Genomic DNA, 18,091 nt, shown 5'->3' with positions numbered 1-18,091 from the left:
ATTCATCATCAAAAATATATATGGTCCGCTTTAGACGCAACCAAATCGCAACCAAAGTGCGCATGAAAATTTTTCCTAATTCGCATCCAACTTCGCTCTTGAGAATGTCACAAAATTTTATGGTTTGGTAAAGAAAAGGTCACTAAAAAGTCACGAAGTTCCTTTCTGGAATTTTAGTAGAAACCCTGTATATGCTTTAGGTTTATGATTCAAACTGCATCAGTTGACACATATCGTTGCATTAATTTCAACCTTGTTACAATTTGTGTTTTGTGTAGTTATTAAAACTCTTTTCAATAGAATTTGTCTTAGTATCTGACCGACCACGGTGGAATATTCTTACAATGATAATAATTATCCTTCCAACCCACCCTGCAGACAAAGCATGAAAAGTGCAGACCTAAGGTGTTCTGCTTTAATAATGACAACATTATCAGTGGTTGAAGGCGGAAAAACTGCTTTACGCACAGGTTCACAGACAGACTGTTCTGTATGTAGACATCAACACATTGCTCTATTAATAAAAACGTATTTCAAACTCCAGCAGCGACAAAACCAACAGGCAAACACATATGACAAGCCTTCTTACACATATTTAGTGTGAACATTTCAATTAAAATTTTAAAAAAAAAGTCACTAATATTGGCTGCATACACTTAATAATTGCTAAATAGTGATCAATTAACATATTGAGAGATTTAATAAAAACTAAATGAGTTAGGACTTAACGATAAATAGTAACTAGCTAAAAATTATTCCGATAATTACTGAACATTTTCTTCCAGTTAATAGAATATTTGTTACTCGAATCAAATAGTTATCAATTTTTCGAAAAAATTATTGGTTATTTGAATGAAATTAAATTTAGTTGACTTACATTAAAACTTGAATTAATTCCAAATTCATCTCTGTTACTTAGGGAGTGGGTTAAATATTTACAGGGTCGGATTTAGGGGGGTGCACCGGAGCACGTGCGCCCTCCCTCTGTTCTGAATATACACTGTCTAAAGTGAGAAACTGGCAGTGGAAATAGCAATACTTCCCTAAAATTTTATGTCATGTTTCCGTTTCTGGCTTAAAAGAAAGTGGTTTTGCTAAACACAATAGTTTGTCAGTTCCTCATACACATCGCAGATGCCTAAAAATATTTTTAAAAAATTTAAATTTGATTTAAATGTACTAATAGTTATTGGTGCCCCCCCCTCAGAAAACCTGGATCCGGTCATATATATATATATATATATATATATATATATATATATATATATATATATATATATATATATATATATATATATATATACACATATATATATATATATATATATATATATATATATATATATATATATATATATATATATATATATATATATGTGTGTGTGTGTGTGTGTGTGTGTGTGTGTGTAAAATTGACCGAATCCGTAGTTTTTGGTGTCACTGAGACGAATAGTGCCATCCTAATTCTGCACTACTGCCCTTTATATCCAAAACCAAACATATTCTCCGTGTGCGAAGGACGGGCAATCTGCTAGTTCTAAATAAATAGTAAGTGCTTCATGATATATAAATCTTAAATTTTCGCGAAACGTACTATGGAACTGTGTATTAATATATTAACGGTTCAGTTCGACCACTGAATAGCACCACCACATTTCAAAGGCTTTTATTCTCCAATTTTCATCTCGTAAAGTCCATGCCTCACAACCATACACATGCTATAGATATCATTACAGTTTATTAAAAAAAAAAAAAAAAAAAAAAAAAAAAATCATGTAATCAAGATGGAAGCGAAAAGCATTGTTTTCCATTCAGATAGGCTAAGTTGTCTTGACCAAAACTAAATAATTTACAACTCCCGAGCCTATTAAATTAGAAGAGTATATGTTGCTTGGAACTTTATGAACAGACTTTATATAAAAGCCAGTTTAAATATGAAAAAGAGGTACAAGTGTTTAATAAATGTCATCTTAACTCTATTACCAGATCATTAAAATGTTATTGCATTGGACGTGGTATGTCGTTTCGAGTTACAGACCCAGAAGACAAGCTAGTTGACCTTGAGACCCAGCTGGAAAGTGAACCTTCCATTATCTAACCTGACTACCTGGAATTGTCATATCATTCAAGCATTTATTGTTTCAGGACAGACCAAAGATGAAATATTTGACCTTTTTAAAAATTCGTTTAAATGGTATTAGATTAATAAAATTGTTATTGTTGTTGTTTTAAAAGGAAAGTGTTATAATTAGAAGAGGAAAGTGTACTCATAATTAGAAATGAGATCTCCATTATTATATCATTGGTTAATTGATTTAATATAAACTAGGATGCTAAAACAAAGTTAGTATAAGAAAACGTAAACATACTCTCGATGGTATGTAAGGAAATCAGCCGGGAAATTAATGTAGAGGAGACAAAATTGCACGCACTGTAGATATTTTCAGTGAAAATGTAACAAATAGTACCTCCACTACACGATTATAAGAAACCGTCCCCCGAACTTGGTAAATCGTACACCTATAGTTTCGTCATTGTAATACAATCAAGAACAGGATTTGATTACTTATGATTAGTGCCCGGATTTATATGCAAAATGCATGTTTATAGTAACATGCAGAAACGTATGAAAAGTAGGCCTATCTTTTTTCTTTCCTACGGACTTGCAAGGATTCGTTTCAGACGCATATAATAGCGCATATAAGTGCATATTTTGAGTGAATTTCGATGTGCATGCATATTTCGTAAACTTTACAGGATATTGCATATTTCCGAATGTTATTGCTGCATACTAGCATATCTTAAAGTATATCACAAGAAGATAGGTTGTACTTAAAGTAAACTGAAACACTTTCTAAATAAAAGAAGAATAAATGTAGAATAATACCATAAAATGTTGTATCCTAAATTAGCCCATCTGACTTGTCTTGCACATGTCTTCATCGCGTAACAGAGACAGCTAGATGTCAATATCCAGAAGCAGACTCGTTTGTACCAAATGTAAACAAAGTAGTTGTGAAAGTTCCATCGCGCGTACATATCTTTCACGAAGTTGCGAAAACTGTTCCGCTACATCAGCCACCAGTGTTAACTCAATGAGGCTCGTAGCTACAAGCTGTGTCGTATTATGCAAATAATTTAAATCAATTGAAGACAGTTGTACACTCACTGAATCCCGATCATGCAAATCCTATATATGTATCACAAAAATGTTTCTGTACAAGTGGTAATACAACCACTTCTCGAGAATACCTGAAATAATCAGACAGTTGGAATCCCATAACAATGCTTCACATTATTCACTCTCCTTGTCGGACGAATTATCGCAGACTTTGTCCAGTGAAACTCACGGTGTTGCGAAAATAGCCTCAGATAAACTTCGCCAAATATTAGCCAAAAATCACGGATAGAAAACAATCTATGACATTGCAAATGTACTTAATATTGAAAACAAGGAATTGGAAGAGTGGTGTTTGTTCACATGCACCAGTGACTTCTGCTGATGTAGAAGGGAACTTGTCGATCTACAAAACGTTACTTACTGATAAACGCAAATACAAAAGAAAACGTAGAAAAGGCGTACTTACTTAATTACAACAGATGTTATTAAGATATTTTTGTACGAAATTGAGCTTTTACTTTCTTAGTGTATATTTCAACGCATATGTTAATTTTTTCATGCATATTTCAGTGCATATTTTTTTTTATATTTTTCGTGTATATTTGCATGCATATCTCGAAGTTGGTTTGTGCATGTAAATCTGGGATCTACTGATGATAATAAAACAATAATTATTACTTTAATGCGAGGGATGTTCAACAAAAGCTGACACCAGCGACATTGGCAGCCAATAAGCTACGCATGGACTTGTTCGCATATACGCGTAAACATCTGGGGATATAAATGTGGAAGCAGGTCACATTATGTCAAACATCAGTAGTTTAGTTAAGTCAGGGCAGTCGTACAAAGTGAACATTTCTGTGCATCGCCTCGAAGCTTCATTATGGACAATTTCAGCAAAACACAATATGCGATTAAATTGTTTCTAATCCCTTATCTTCACCTTGTACACCTGAACGCATTTCGGCATCGGTGCATACAATTTACCCCAGCAATGTTGCAGCGTATGTTCAGGTGCACCACGGAGAGAGAATAAGTTTGCTTGAATATGGAGGGCGGTCATGTCAAACCGCTCTGATTTCGTTCTTCTACGGTGTCTTCTTTGATATTACAAACACTTTGCTCGAATTCAAAGGCTCCTTTTCGGAAATGGCTAGGGACTTCTCGAGTAACTTGTATTTAACTAATCAATGATAAATACTTTATAATTATAGCAAATAACTCAAGTAGTGTTAGTTTTATATATGTGTATATATTGTTATATATTGTTATTGTTATGTATATATTGTTATTTAACAAAATAAATCAGTAACATCACATTATTATAGAGATATAAGTTTACAGAAAACAATTCTTCGTATACAGTAGATGAATAGGAAACAAGGCATCTATCGCATTAACTTCATATTAAAAATAGTCTGAACTACACACATAAATACGAAGTATTTTCGTATAAATATTTGTAGAGAAAATAAAATAAAAAGAAGCCAACCCCAAGAACGAAATCATATGATGCAAAAAGAGCCAGACGAACGTTTAAATGAAAAAAAAAAAAAATAAATGAATGAATAAATAAAAATAAATATATGGGATTCTACAGCATATAGATTCGTCTCCGAATATGCTGTTGATAACTTAAACAGGACTAAATGAGGGATCAATTCAGTTGTAGTGCGACATCTTCAAATTCAAATTTTAACTAGCTCAGAATTTCGTCCATTTTTGTACTACCAAGAAAGAATTTGTACCATTTAAATAAACAAAGGTGTCATTTGAAAATTAATTTTGAAATGACCGTTCCTCGTTTATTTGAATGGTACATTTTTTTTCTTGGTGGTACAAAAATGGACGAAATTCTGAGCTAGTTAAAATTCGAATTTGAAGATGTCGCACTACAACTAAAAGGATCCCTAAATGATGCGTTTTTTTTTTTTTTTTTTTGAAATTTGCAATTATGACCATTTAACAGGCGTGTAAACATGGTCAATTTGCAGCAATGTTCGATCACAGATAGGGATGGGCACGAGCGAGTTTGCTTTGAAACTCGACTCCACTCGAAACAGACATCTTTGAACTCGACTCGAGAGCTCGGCTATAAAAATATTTCCTCCAACTCGACTCGAATTCGGGTCGAGTTTCGAGTCGAGTCGAGCCAAAATCAGCCAATTTGAGCTAAACCCTGTGTGTAGTTCCAAGTACTCTTTTCAGGTATCGTACATAGACAATATAATTGTTAATGATACTGCTACTACTACTAAATTATTATTATTATTATTATTATTATTATTATTATTATTATTATTATTATTATTATTATTATTATTATTATGTAATAAATAAGTAGTATTATGAATTATATTTATAATTGTGAGAAAATTTTAGAAACGTCCTAACAGAATGCTTATTATCTTAAAGGACAGTTTCACATCCTCAATATTAAACAGTGTTTTGAAGGAAAGGCAGGCTTCTTATTCATTTTGTTTCTATTTAAGTTATTATAAAGACAAAACTGGTCGTCGGGCCGGTCGTAGACCTTGACTTTTGTGTGTGTGTGTGAACATGTGAAATATGTTCTTACTCAAACTTTTAGTTCCTGAATTATTTGTAGTCAAACTTCCAATGTAGACTTCTTATTTTTTTTTCTGGCAAAAAAATCACTAATTATTGTACAACTTAAAATAAAAATTAGAAGAAAATACGTGCATTGAAAAAAAAAACTATTTAACATTGCTTGCTAAACGTTAGGAAAATGCAGCGTGTAAAAATTTGCTAAATCGCCGAGACACAATCACAAAACAATACCTATTATTATCACTATTTTGGACAATTGTGAAACTTATTACTGGTCGTATGTTCTTGGGGGTACATTCACTACTAACCCACCCCACAAAATTCACTACTAATATACTATTGGATATATTTGATTTTAGACATTGGTAGTATATTATCGCTATCTTTTATTTAATCCTTAGAAGGGTTAAGTACATTCTAACCACCAATATATACACTAGTTTTACTAGTAAATAATTAATTCGCTTATATTTAGAACACAGTTTTGGGTTTGATTTCCCGTTATAGTCCAAGCTTCAGTAGCCTACATTCAGGCACGTAACCAGGATTTCGCGAAGGGGGGTCCGTGACATGAAATACTGTGGTCATCACAACAGGGGTTCGATCATTCTAAACTATTTTACTGGAACATATATTAGTTCGTTTAGCTAGGATTTCATAACGGGGAGGGTGGTCGTGACATGAAATTCTGAAGGCTCAGGAGCTCGATCAATCTAAACTACTTTAGTATTAACACATATTAGTTTGTTAAGACAATAAAATGAGGATACGTTGGTAAATATTTTAATAACAAACTATGAAGAAATCTCGAGTAAAATAACAAAAAACGGATTGAAAAGATTTTACAATATTTACGTCTTTCCTCTTTTCATTCAAATATAACAATTTCCCTTTCATTATGACCTGAACTATTATAAAAAGTACATATTCATTATTATAAAAAGTACATATTCACTATTATAAAAAGTACATACTCAATAATGTTTTGTAAAATATTTTACAATATCTGCGTTCCTTTCTTTGTTGAATCAAATGTTAACAGAACTTTCTTTCCACATAAATTTGTTTTTATTATTCGGTCAATTTGTTTCAAATGACAGGTTAAAGGAGCAGTAGAAAATTGTTTTTGAAATAACATGTTGGATACTGCAAGGTTGCGATGTCGAAAAATTATGATAAAAAGTATCCCGCTGTTACACAACGGCACTATGCTTTCGGAAGCTTGAAATCTCCCTGCAAGGGCACCGATTTCTCTGTAAATTTGAGGGGGGTATATTCGGATGCAGAAGGTATATATATGAGGATTTTAAGATAAATTGCGTTCAAATTGTGCCAAATATTGTATATTCATAAATACATGAGCTTTTGGGGTCCTGAGCCCCCCGGGATCGGCGCCCTTGCTGACTAGTAACAGAAATTCTGCGAATTCCTAACTTTTCTAGAAATTTCAAATTCCCGGACTCTTCCAGGATATCTCGCTTACCTCGCCGTCATGTATTGCAAGTAATACAAATCTCCTCATAAGAAAGAGTAACCAAAAGCTTCAAGACCCCTCGGATCCCCCTCCCCTTGGCTACGTGCCTGCTACATTGAATAACCATAATGTTGAACTAGAACAGGCATAAGAAATAAATGCTTCTTATGTGGAGATGAAGGTAAGTGTAAAGAAACACCATCTGAACTTTTTTCAATGTATTTCTTACTCGCGGCAACATTAACAATAAATTCAATTAAAATTATTGAAACTGTTCATAAAAGAATGCTAATTAGTAATCAAAGGATAATATTGCACTTCTTATATTAGTATTTTGTTTCATTCACTTTTATGCTTGCCATGCATGATGCAATAAGGCTTGGACAAGAGCTTCAAAGATATGAAATAAGACTTGAACAGGAGACTCAAAGACCTTGAAGTATATGAGACGATGAAATAAGACTTGAACAGGAGACTCAAAGACATTAAAAGTACAAGACAAGGTGAAATAAGACTTGAACAGGAGTCCCAAAGACATTAAAAGTACATGACACGATGAAATAAGACTTAAACAGGAGTCTCAAAGACATTAAAAGTATATGATATGATGAAATAAGACTTGAACAGGAGTCTCAAAGACAATAAAAGTACATGACACGATGAAATAAGACTTGAACAGGAGACTTAAAGACAGTAAAAGTACATGGCACGATGAAATAAGACTTGAACAGGAGTCTCAAAGACATTAAAAGTACATGACACGATGCAATAAGACTTAAACAGGAGTCTCAAAGACATTAAAAGTATATGACACGATGAAATAAGACTTGAACAGGAGTCTCAAAGATATTAAAAGTACATGACACGATGAAATAAGACTTGAACAGGAGACTCAAAGACATTAAAAGTACATGACACGATGAAATAAGACTTGAACAGGAGTCTCAAAGACATTAAAAGTACTTGACACGATGAAATAAGACTTGAACAGGAGACTCAGAGACATTAAAAGTACAAGACAAGATGATATAAGACTTGAACAGGAGTCCCAAAGACATTAAAAGTACATGACACGATTAAATAAGACTTAAACAGGAGTCTCAAAGACATTAAAAGTATATGAAACGATGAAATAAGACTTGAACAGGAGTCTCAAAGACATTAAAAGTACATGACACGATGAAATAAGACTTGAACAGGAGTCTCAAAGACATTAAAAGTACATGACACGATGAAATAAAACTTGAACAAGAGACTCAAAAACAGTAAAAGTAGATGAAACAATGAAATAAAACTTGAACAGGGGCTTCAAAGACGTAAGAAGTACACGTTATGATACAGCAATACTTGAACAAGAGCTTCAAAAGCATAAACGCTACACTACTTGGTGCAATAACAACTGAACATAGTTGTGAAAACATAAAAGGTACAGAATACAAGTAAAATTGAACAGGAATTTCGAATAACCTTGGGAGTTATCATGCACGATCAATGAAATATTGAGCGAATTTTATGTAATTCTTGCAAGATTGCGGTAGTAAACAGACTATGTACTTTGTTCATTGTAAAATATGATTGCAGTGCTGAACTTTGTTCATTGTAAAGTATGATTACGTACCAAAAATGGTGCAACATCTAGCGTGAATATGAAAGAATCCGCCTCCATACATATATACAGGGCCGGATTTAAGGAGGGTGCAAAAATGCACATGCATCCCCTTCCCCCCTCCCCCCTTGGTTGTAAATATAGACTATCTAAAATGAGAAGCTAGCAGTGAAAATACAAACACTTTCCGAAACTTTTGCCATCATGTTTCCGTTTGGGGCTTAAAAGAAAGCAGAGCTTTGCAAAAGCAATAGTTTAGGTCGATTTTCAAAAGGTTGAAGAAAAAGGATTCAACAAGCAAAACAATATAACATTTGTCAAGTAGGTAAGGAAACAGAAGCCAGGACGAGAAAAGAACGTTTTTTTCCCACATAACACTTGCGACCTCCTTTAAAATACTTTCCTCAGTTCTATGCATCAGTGTTGTCAGGGGTAAAGAATATTGTCACATGTCACTTTGAAGAGTTTCAGTCTGATTGGTTATTTTGGTAGCTATTGGTGCACCCCTCCCCCCTCAGACAATTCTGGATCCAGCCCTGCATATATATATTTATATAATGATTGTCTAAAAGTCATAATATTTCTCCATATGTGTTCGTAGGAATTACACTTTTAATGCAATGACTTGACGATTTATTCTTTCTTCTATTCTGAACATACATTTTTCCAATCTTCTTGCCAAACTCTTATATTAGATGTCTTACACGAAATATGTCAGTGACATTTGACTTTTTTTGCCTCTTAACAATGTATTCATTCCATGTTCATTCCATACATACTGTATTTTACGTAATGCCTTATACTAAGTAGACCTAAGTATGGATTTCCTGAACGACATTAGGATGAGTGAATAAATATTCCAGTCTTTAAAAATGAATCAATACGTTTACGTTCTTGCGTTAGGTTTGTGTTGCAAGCAATATGACATTTAGTGTGCGTTGTATGGAATTTTATATGATACCATACTCTCACTGGCATTCCCGAGGTTACAATAATTGCATTGGCACTTGGTTTATCAAACTCTGTCAAGTTGTTCAGAAAATAAAATGAAATCTTTCAGCTTAACGTCCCACGTTTATGCCCTTTAGGCTAAGGAAGACGATGATTTAGGCAAGTGAGTGATGATGGAAGAATTGGTGGAATGAAAATCTGGGAGGAAATGGGAGAAAACCCACAGACAGTCAGACACGATGTTGTCCACCACAAACTTACTTCACCGGAGATCGAACCAGGGATTCCACGCACCCGAGGTAAGAGCTCTACCACTGAGCCACAGGGAACGCTATAACATGCTTGTGATACAAGTAATACTGTCGCCTTCAACAAGTGAAATATTATAGGTATTTTGTTTGTTTGTTTAAATATATAATCAGTTGATTTGCTTAGGGGCAAAACCAAAGAAACAAGTTCACGATTACTTTTACATCATGTATTGTAGTATGAAACCAGGGGTGCCCACAGAGGGCGGCTATGACGCAAACTGCGTCATTGAAATATTTGGGGGGGGGTAAAAATCTATATAAATATGTTTGAGGGGGTGTAAAAATTAATCGAAAAGAAGATTTTTTCATGGAAGAACACCTACGGATAGACAATTGGGGGGGCGCGTCATGGATATAAGGGGGGGTTGGCACCACTGATGAAACAACAAATTTGTCATATTCTATGTGAATTGTAATCAAATTTACTAACGATACAGAGTAAGTAACTTGTTAAGGATTATTCCTAGTCTGCACCAAAAGTGGAGTAGGTTAATGGGTCGTGGGTCAAGAGGACATGACCCACTATGACCCACTACCCACCATGACCCACTACCCACCATGACCCACTCTGACCAACCGACCGCTCTGCTCAGTGCACTGTAGACAGCGTCTTCTGAACACCGGTGAATTTGTCTGTTTTATTTTTAACGCCTCCATATTTCTCCCTTTTGATTCTATTTACTTACCTGAGATGAGTATATCTAAGTAAGGAAAGAACTTCAGGCACTTTTGAATATTAATATTTGTAATTGTAACAATACCAATATGCAGAGACGGATCTAGAAGATAAAAACTTGGGGGAACAACTAGAACCCAGAACATAGTAAATATATGATAAGTTTACTATAAACTTTCAAAAATACATAAGTAATAGCTTGAATTAGTTTTGTCACTCAAAAACGTGGAGGGCCAGGCCTAGATCCGCCTCTGGCCAATATCCTTACTACTTTGCTTTCAAGACGCCGCCTACGTGTTTTTTTTTTTTTTTTTTTTTTTTTTTTTTTGAGTAGCTACTTACTGAAGAAAATATATTTTTGAATCATCTCTAATATATGAATCATTATACATAAAAATATCAATGTAACTATGTGTGCGTGATCATCACGGCCAAATAACAAAGAAAAATGAAATGACTTTTGGTATATAGTTAGGCACCAATCCCAACTTATTATATCCGCTTTCATTATAAAACATATCCTAAAGGGGGAATGAAGGTTCGAATTTTTGTGAAAAATTTAATATCCCACGAGTAGGTGATGGGTGAAGTTTTCCTTGATCTATGCCATCTCTTTCTTGTAATATTGGACCCCCCCCCCCTCCGAACAAAAATTTCTAGGTGGGCCCCGATGGAACAAAGTTTTAATGTGCAATTAGATCTATAGAAAATACAATTTAAATACAGCCCTACTCTTCGTGAATAAGCGAGGGGAAGGAAGTTTTTAATGTCCGGACGAAATTTTCTCTGGACCTTTCTTGCAATCATTCGTCTATAGTCCCCACTAGATAGCCAAACTGTGTTTTTTAGTGCGCATGGTCCCAGGTTTAATTCTCGTTGTAGGACAAAGCATCATCAATATTGACCCAACATATTAATGCAAATGGGAAAATGAGAAATACCAAAACCCTCCGCTCTAGATACCCAGCACCAACTCCAGTGGAACCCAACAGCCAGTGCAAATGAATGGCCAACCAAAGCCTTTGTGTGCATCTAACACCAGGGAAATTAGTTTATAATAAGAAGTGCATATCCCCGTCCAAACAAAAAGAGCATGCTTATACTGAAACATCCGTTTGATAAGTAATATGTGACGTACGTCACAAGCACAATTTAGGAATACTTTCGCGTGCACAGAATATGAAGTCATCACTTCCTCTTAAGAGAGTAAGGACGTTGGTGTATGAGTATCCGGAGAGGAAAACAATCGAATAGCTACATGGAATTGAGAAAAGAAAATTCATAAAAGATTTTAAAAATATAATTTCTAAGATTGTGAAAACAGGAATGTTATTTGCCATTTGCATTTTCATTGTAGTTGATTGCGATTATATCCAACATGGGAAAAAAATTGCCTTTTCCTTGTTCTGATTTGAAATTTCTGTTCTTTGGTTCTATTGTGTATCACAAAAAAAAGAATAACATCTTAGCACCTCGATTGCATTTTCTTTACCATTTCTTAGAACTTATGAATATGCAATGGGGGAACTACACAACATACGCACGTAGAACAGGCTCTGCGGCCTAGTTACTCTCATAAAATATGTCGTAGTAACTACGATGCACATATATAAGTAAATGTCCGTTGCAAATGTTAACAAGATTTAGCAATCAACAGTTGTACTGAAGCAAATACTCATAACTTTTTTTCTTGTCTCATCTTTAAGTTCAATGGCCAATAAAATGGGATTTTTCCATTCCTATGTTTCGTTTTTATTTTGCTTTGGAATATGTTCGAGATTAACCGAGTGGTTAGCACGCTACTTTGGTGTTTGTGGTTTTGAGTTCAATTTCCAGTGGTAATACAGTTTTTTTTTTTTTTAATTGAACCAACAATATGATGAAATAGAGATTGAATTAATCATTATCATAGGTATTCTGCCATTATCGGCAAGTCAATTGGCGCAAATGAGAAGGTTCCATGCTCCGCGGTCTTCCATTAACCACTTCGTATTCACATAAGATTTTTCTGTTTTGATATCGTCCATCAATTGTAGGCTGCTTCGCCCTCTCCCTTTCTTTCACTCATGATAGTTTCTTCTTAGCCAATGTGCCAATCAGTTTCTCTTCCTCTTCTCGATAGTATCTAAAGCTGTTTTTCCCACCACTATTTCTAACACCCTTTCACTCGTTTTCCACCCGACCCAACTAATTCTCTCCATTCTTTTCCACACCCACATTTCGAAAGCTTCCAGTCGTTTTTCATCATTTTTGTGTAATGTCCATGTTTCTGCCCCATACAGTGCAATACTATATATGAAACATTTTATGAGTCTTTTTTCTCAATTCTTTATTCAAGGTCCACCTCTGGTGCTTGGGGTCCCTGGTTCGATCCCAGCTCACACCGTGTGAACTTTGTGGTGGACAAACACCGTGCTCGTGGGTTTTCTCGGGGTTCTTCCGTTTCCTCCCACTTTCTTCATTCCACCATTTCATTCATTTCTCGTCATCACCGTCTCCTTTAGCCTAACCAGCATAATCGTGGGACATAAAACTAAAGATTTTATTTCATTGTATTCAAGGTCCCACAAAAGAGTATTTTCTTCCTCCTAAAGGCTTCTTTCGTTATTCTTATCCTTGCTTTTATTTCACGTTCGCACCTCATATCATCACTAATAATAATACTACTCAGGTATCGCAAACTAGTCACCTGTTCTATTTTCTCTCTTAATATTTCAATATTTAACACCGACCGTTTTGTTCCAATCACCATGGCTTGGTCGAGAAAGCTGATATGTTGACCACATATCATTCGACTAAAAGTGCTCTGATCGTCGAGAATTTGTTGCCGAAAATTTATATTATTTCTTATATACTGGGTGTATCAGAAATCCATGGCCATAGGCCAACTCCGCTATGTGTAAAGATACGAAAAACATGAAAAGAGAGGGGCCAGTTCAGCAGACTGTTCCTCTGGGCTCTCACCATAACAATACAGTATTGTTGGGTAACGGATTCCAGGTGTTCTAGGTTTCCTCACATAACAACGTGCACGTTCTTCGTGTAATTTTTGTGTGCCTTGCGTTCTGTTCGAAAAGCCTGCTGAATTGGCAACGTTCCATTTTCATTTAACATTAAGCACATTACTAGAGCCTTTCTTTTTCAAGTGCGCCCCTGCTGCACCTGCTGTGTTTTCCTGTACCTCCCTCGAAAGAGAAGGAACAAGTTGTTGTGGCCGAGATCTTTCAACTGTTGGATGCGTCACAGATTTCGCTGTACACTGACTTGTTACCTATTCTAAAACGACTGAATTGCAACCGAGGTCATTCACTTCTTTCACCAAAGCAAAGTGAGCGTTTCCTCCGTAAGAGGGTGGTGCGAGTGAGGCAAAAGTATGTTTCACATATTTTCCGAGGACATATTTCAAATAGAAAGGCTGTAGTGTAGATGCAACTGGTTGATGCCCAAGTGGTTGATGCAACTGAAAAAATCCACTATTTTAGACTGAAAACTACCTATTTCTGACAAATTTAATCTATTGCTACTTTTTTTTAACTATTTTACTCATTACTGTATTTTATTATAACGTATGGAGCAGAACCATGAATATTACGTAAACATGATGAAAAAAGAATGGAACATTTCGAAATGTGCGTGTAGAGAAGAATGAAGAGAATCAGTTCGGTCGAGAGGAAAACAAATAGGAGGGTGTTAGAAATGGTGCGGGAGAGAAGAACAGTTTTAGATATTATTGAAAAGAGTAAGAGAAACTGGTTGGTACATTGGATAAGAAGGAACTGTATCATGAGGGACGTGCTAGAGGGTATGGTGGCAGGAAAGAGAGGGAGAGGCCGAAGGAGCCTACAATTAACGGACGATATCAAAACAAAAAAAAATCGTACGTGAAGACGAACAGGTTAGCGGAAGACCATGCAGCATGGAATTTTGTCAGCTGAGGCAAGTGACCTGCCAATAATGACAAAATACCTATGATGATGATTACTTATAAAGGAGTTGGCCTATGATCCTGGAATTTGGCACACCCTGTATAAATAATCATCGTTCAGGAAGCAATCCGCCCCTCCAAATGACCGTTCTCGACCTCCTAGTGCACATAAACACATAATAACAGTAAAATGAAATTTAGGATATATATACATATATAGTGTCATATCAACATTACTAAATAAAAATACTTTTTGTGGATGAAGGTCAGGCGCGCATCCATATTTCTTGGGAGGGATCCAAAGTTTGGAGAGACTCCAACACTACAAGATTCTACGTCTATGCAGTATTGAACTGGCGATATTCTGCACTCAAAAAGACAATAAGTAATTATTTGGTACTGCTACCTTTATTCTCACAAAAAGTATGGAATTAGATTGTTTTTCACAAGAAAAGAAACTAAGAAAGGGTGCAGATGAAGTGTGAGATAAAATCTTCAGTTAAACAAGTATAGATGTATTAAGAAAATGTACAAATGAGTGTCAAGTTAGGAAGTCTAGGCGGGTTCAGACCAGTGGCGGATCTAGCCCTGGGCTGAGGGGGACAGGCCTTCTTCAGCAGGGTGTCTATCGGTCACGAAGTCAGAAAACGGTCATGAAAGTCACGAAAAAATCACGAAATTTAGCTTTTGGGTCACAATTTTTTTTAACTGTACAAATGTAAGTACAAATTGGAAAATTTCGTTCTATAAAACGTCAAAATTCACCACCAAAAATGTCTATGATCTGCTTTAAACGCTACCAAATCTCAAGCAAAGTATGTTTCTATCGCATGGATGAAAATTCGGCCTAATTTGCGCTCAAATTTGCTCTTGAAAATGTTAGGAAATTTTATGATTTTGTGAAGAAAAGGTCACGAAAAAGTCACAAAATTTCATTTTGGAATTTTAGTAGACACCCTGATTTTTTGAGTAACAAAAGTGATTGAAGCTATTATTTATATATTTTTTTTTGGATTTTTATAGTAAGCGTTGCTTTTTTATTCCTTATTGGAAAATTTTTGAAACATTTCAGTTGCAACTTTTCTGTTATGCACTGTGTAAAACAATACTTGAGGTCCACAATGTCAACGTCGAACCTAGCTATAACATCGCGAGAGTGAGTTAAGTTAGAAACTTCTGCAGGAATCATGAAAAATTGTATACTCATGATATACCTACCATAGTCTAAATTCTGGCTGGCCCCCAGTTTTTTTTTTTTTTTTTTTTTTTTTTTTTTTTTTTTTTTTTTTTTTTTTTGGGCAGGTATTGGTAAAAACATCCGAAGATAGTGACAGGAAAATAATGTTTCAATAGAGTTGGAACACTTTGGAATTGACCACAGAAGCACAAAGATTAGCTTACTTAGCTAGAATATAACTATAAGAAAAGAAAAGCAAAGTGAGTGAAACATAAACACACACACACACACAACACACAAATAGAGAGAGAGAGAGAGAGAGAGAGAGAAGTTTGAGACTAAGATGTTGAGTTTCATATTGTTATTTTTTTTTTTTTTTTTTTTTTAACAATAAATGCTGGACACTTGAGGGAAAAACCACAGAAAAGGTGAATATGATAGTGTGTAACTATTTTTACTACTGTATATAGTATCCTATTTCGATCCCAACAACTACTGGGGCATATTTTGAAGGCATTATTTTTAGAATAAACTTTATTGATCCATTATGAGCGATCCGTAAAATGATGCTACCGATTATTTTCTAGTTAGGCATTATTATTATTATTATTATTATTATTATTATTATTATTATTATTATTATTATTATTATTATTATTATTATTATTATTATTATTATTATTACGGAATTTCATATGTCCGCCTTCCCTTTTTTCATGTGTTTAGTTTACCAATCACAGTGATACCTGGTGATATCTTATCATAATATGAAACGTAAAATTCCCGTTTTGCTTTATAACTATTTTATCTTTTGGTAGCTCTCAAAATATAAATATTTCCAATGTAAGTATAGTTTAAATTGACATTTAGTGACGTACACATTTAAAAAAAAAAGGTTTGTTAGTAATATGATATAATAAAACTAATTCTTGGAATAGAAATATGTAATCATATCGGTTTATTTACGGCATGAAGTATCTCTTAAGTATGTATAGGTATATTTTCTCTATCATTTCAAACCTTAATAAGTAAAGTGCTTCGCAAGAGTCTGAACTTATCAATGTCCCATTCTTTACCCCACTACCCAACAGAACTATTTCTTTAAAAAAAAAGAAAGAAAGAAAGAAAAAAAGTAAAGGAAATGCTTATCTGCAGTAGTTCCTCATTTCTCTACAAGCGTCCCAACTCCAAGGTCAAATTTCTCCGCAACGGAATAAACACGAAGCCTCCGTGGCGCAATCGGCTAGCGCGTTCGGCTGTTAACCGAAAGGTTGGTGGTTCGAGCCCACCCGGGGGCGCACGTTTTTGTATATTACTTTAATTAAAAACATTAAAATCTTTAGTAATACTAACATATTTTTAAACAGATTTTCCCGTTTCCAATAATTAACATCCCATTTAATAGACCGCCATTTACCGCAAGAGTTTATCTCTATCTATCGGGAGGTCCTAAGCTTAAATCACAATTATCGTAAAATGTTTTTCTGGATCAGTGCTGGCCATTTTATAAACCATTGTGTGCCAGGGTAAAATAAGGATCATACTCATTGGACAACTTTCATTATCGTTTCCATCTTTAATTATTTGATTTGATTTTAGCGTCCCTTACAACAGCGAAGCTATACTAGACGTTGAATTACTGTTTAACGGTGGATTCGATCCATATGAGCTCCCGCCGGAAATCGAACCCGGGTTCTCCCACGGGAAAAGGCGCCTACGCTAGCCACAGGGAGCTCTTCAATTTTTGTTCCTTTCACTTTCTTCTACCCTGGGCTTTACCTATTTTCTATGCCCTCTTCCTCAAATTATCTTATCTTGTCCTTCCATTTCATCTTGGGTCTTCCCGTGTTTCTTCTTCCTGATACTTCCACTTTTTCAATTTTCTTTTGCACTTAGTCGTCATTTCTTCGTTTTACATGCCCCAGCTTTTCTTGAATTTCTTATAGTCCTATTCAAATGTCTTTAACAGTGCCTCTTATATATAATCGATCCACACCTTACTTAAAAGTTAACGTTTTCTTTGTTTTTAAGTCTGTTGCGTTGACCAAATTATTCTACAGGCAACAGGAAAATGTTTGATGAAGTCATGCTGACTATTCAGAGAAGAAGGAAGCATTTTCCAGGTATTCTGTTTCATAATGTAAATCTTAAAAGAACCAGGAAAAAAAAATCGATGGGCACTACCATTAGAACGTTTCAAGCTAGCTAAGCTTTACTAGGAAAGTAAATAGAAAAGAATATTATATGAGAACATATTCCTATATAACTCCCAGAAAGAA

The 18,091-nt window shown here is 34.8% G+C and overlaps 1 protein-coding gene and 1 non-coding gene across 3 annotated transcripts in view; one reads left to right on the top strand and one right to left on the bottom strand.

The window, feature by feature from the left end:
- The window catches only part of LOC145692848 (endoglucanase A-like), a 135,521-nt gene that overhangs the window by 50,946 nt on the left and 66,484 nt on the right, over nucleotides 1-18,091 (bottom strand). The window lies entirely within an intron of this gene.
- On the top strand, nucleotides 17,037-17,110 carry TRNAN-GUU (transfer RNA asparagine (anticodon GUU)). Its single transcript has one exon. It is a non-coding gene; the product is annotated as a tRNA-Asn (tRNA).

This window comes from Thermobia domestica, chromosome 8, assembly GCF_964235325.1.
Source record: "Thermobia domestica chromosome 8, izTheDome1.hap1.1, whole genome shotgun sequence".
NCBI classification, from domain to species: Eukaryota; Metazoa; Arthropoda; class Insecta; order Zygentoma; family Lepismatidae; genus Thermobia; species Thermobia domestica.
Note: the sequence above shows the minus strand (reverse complement) of the source record. Positions and strands in the feature narration are given on the sequence as shown.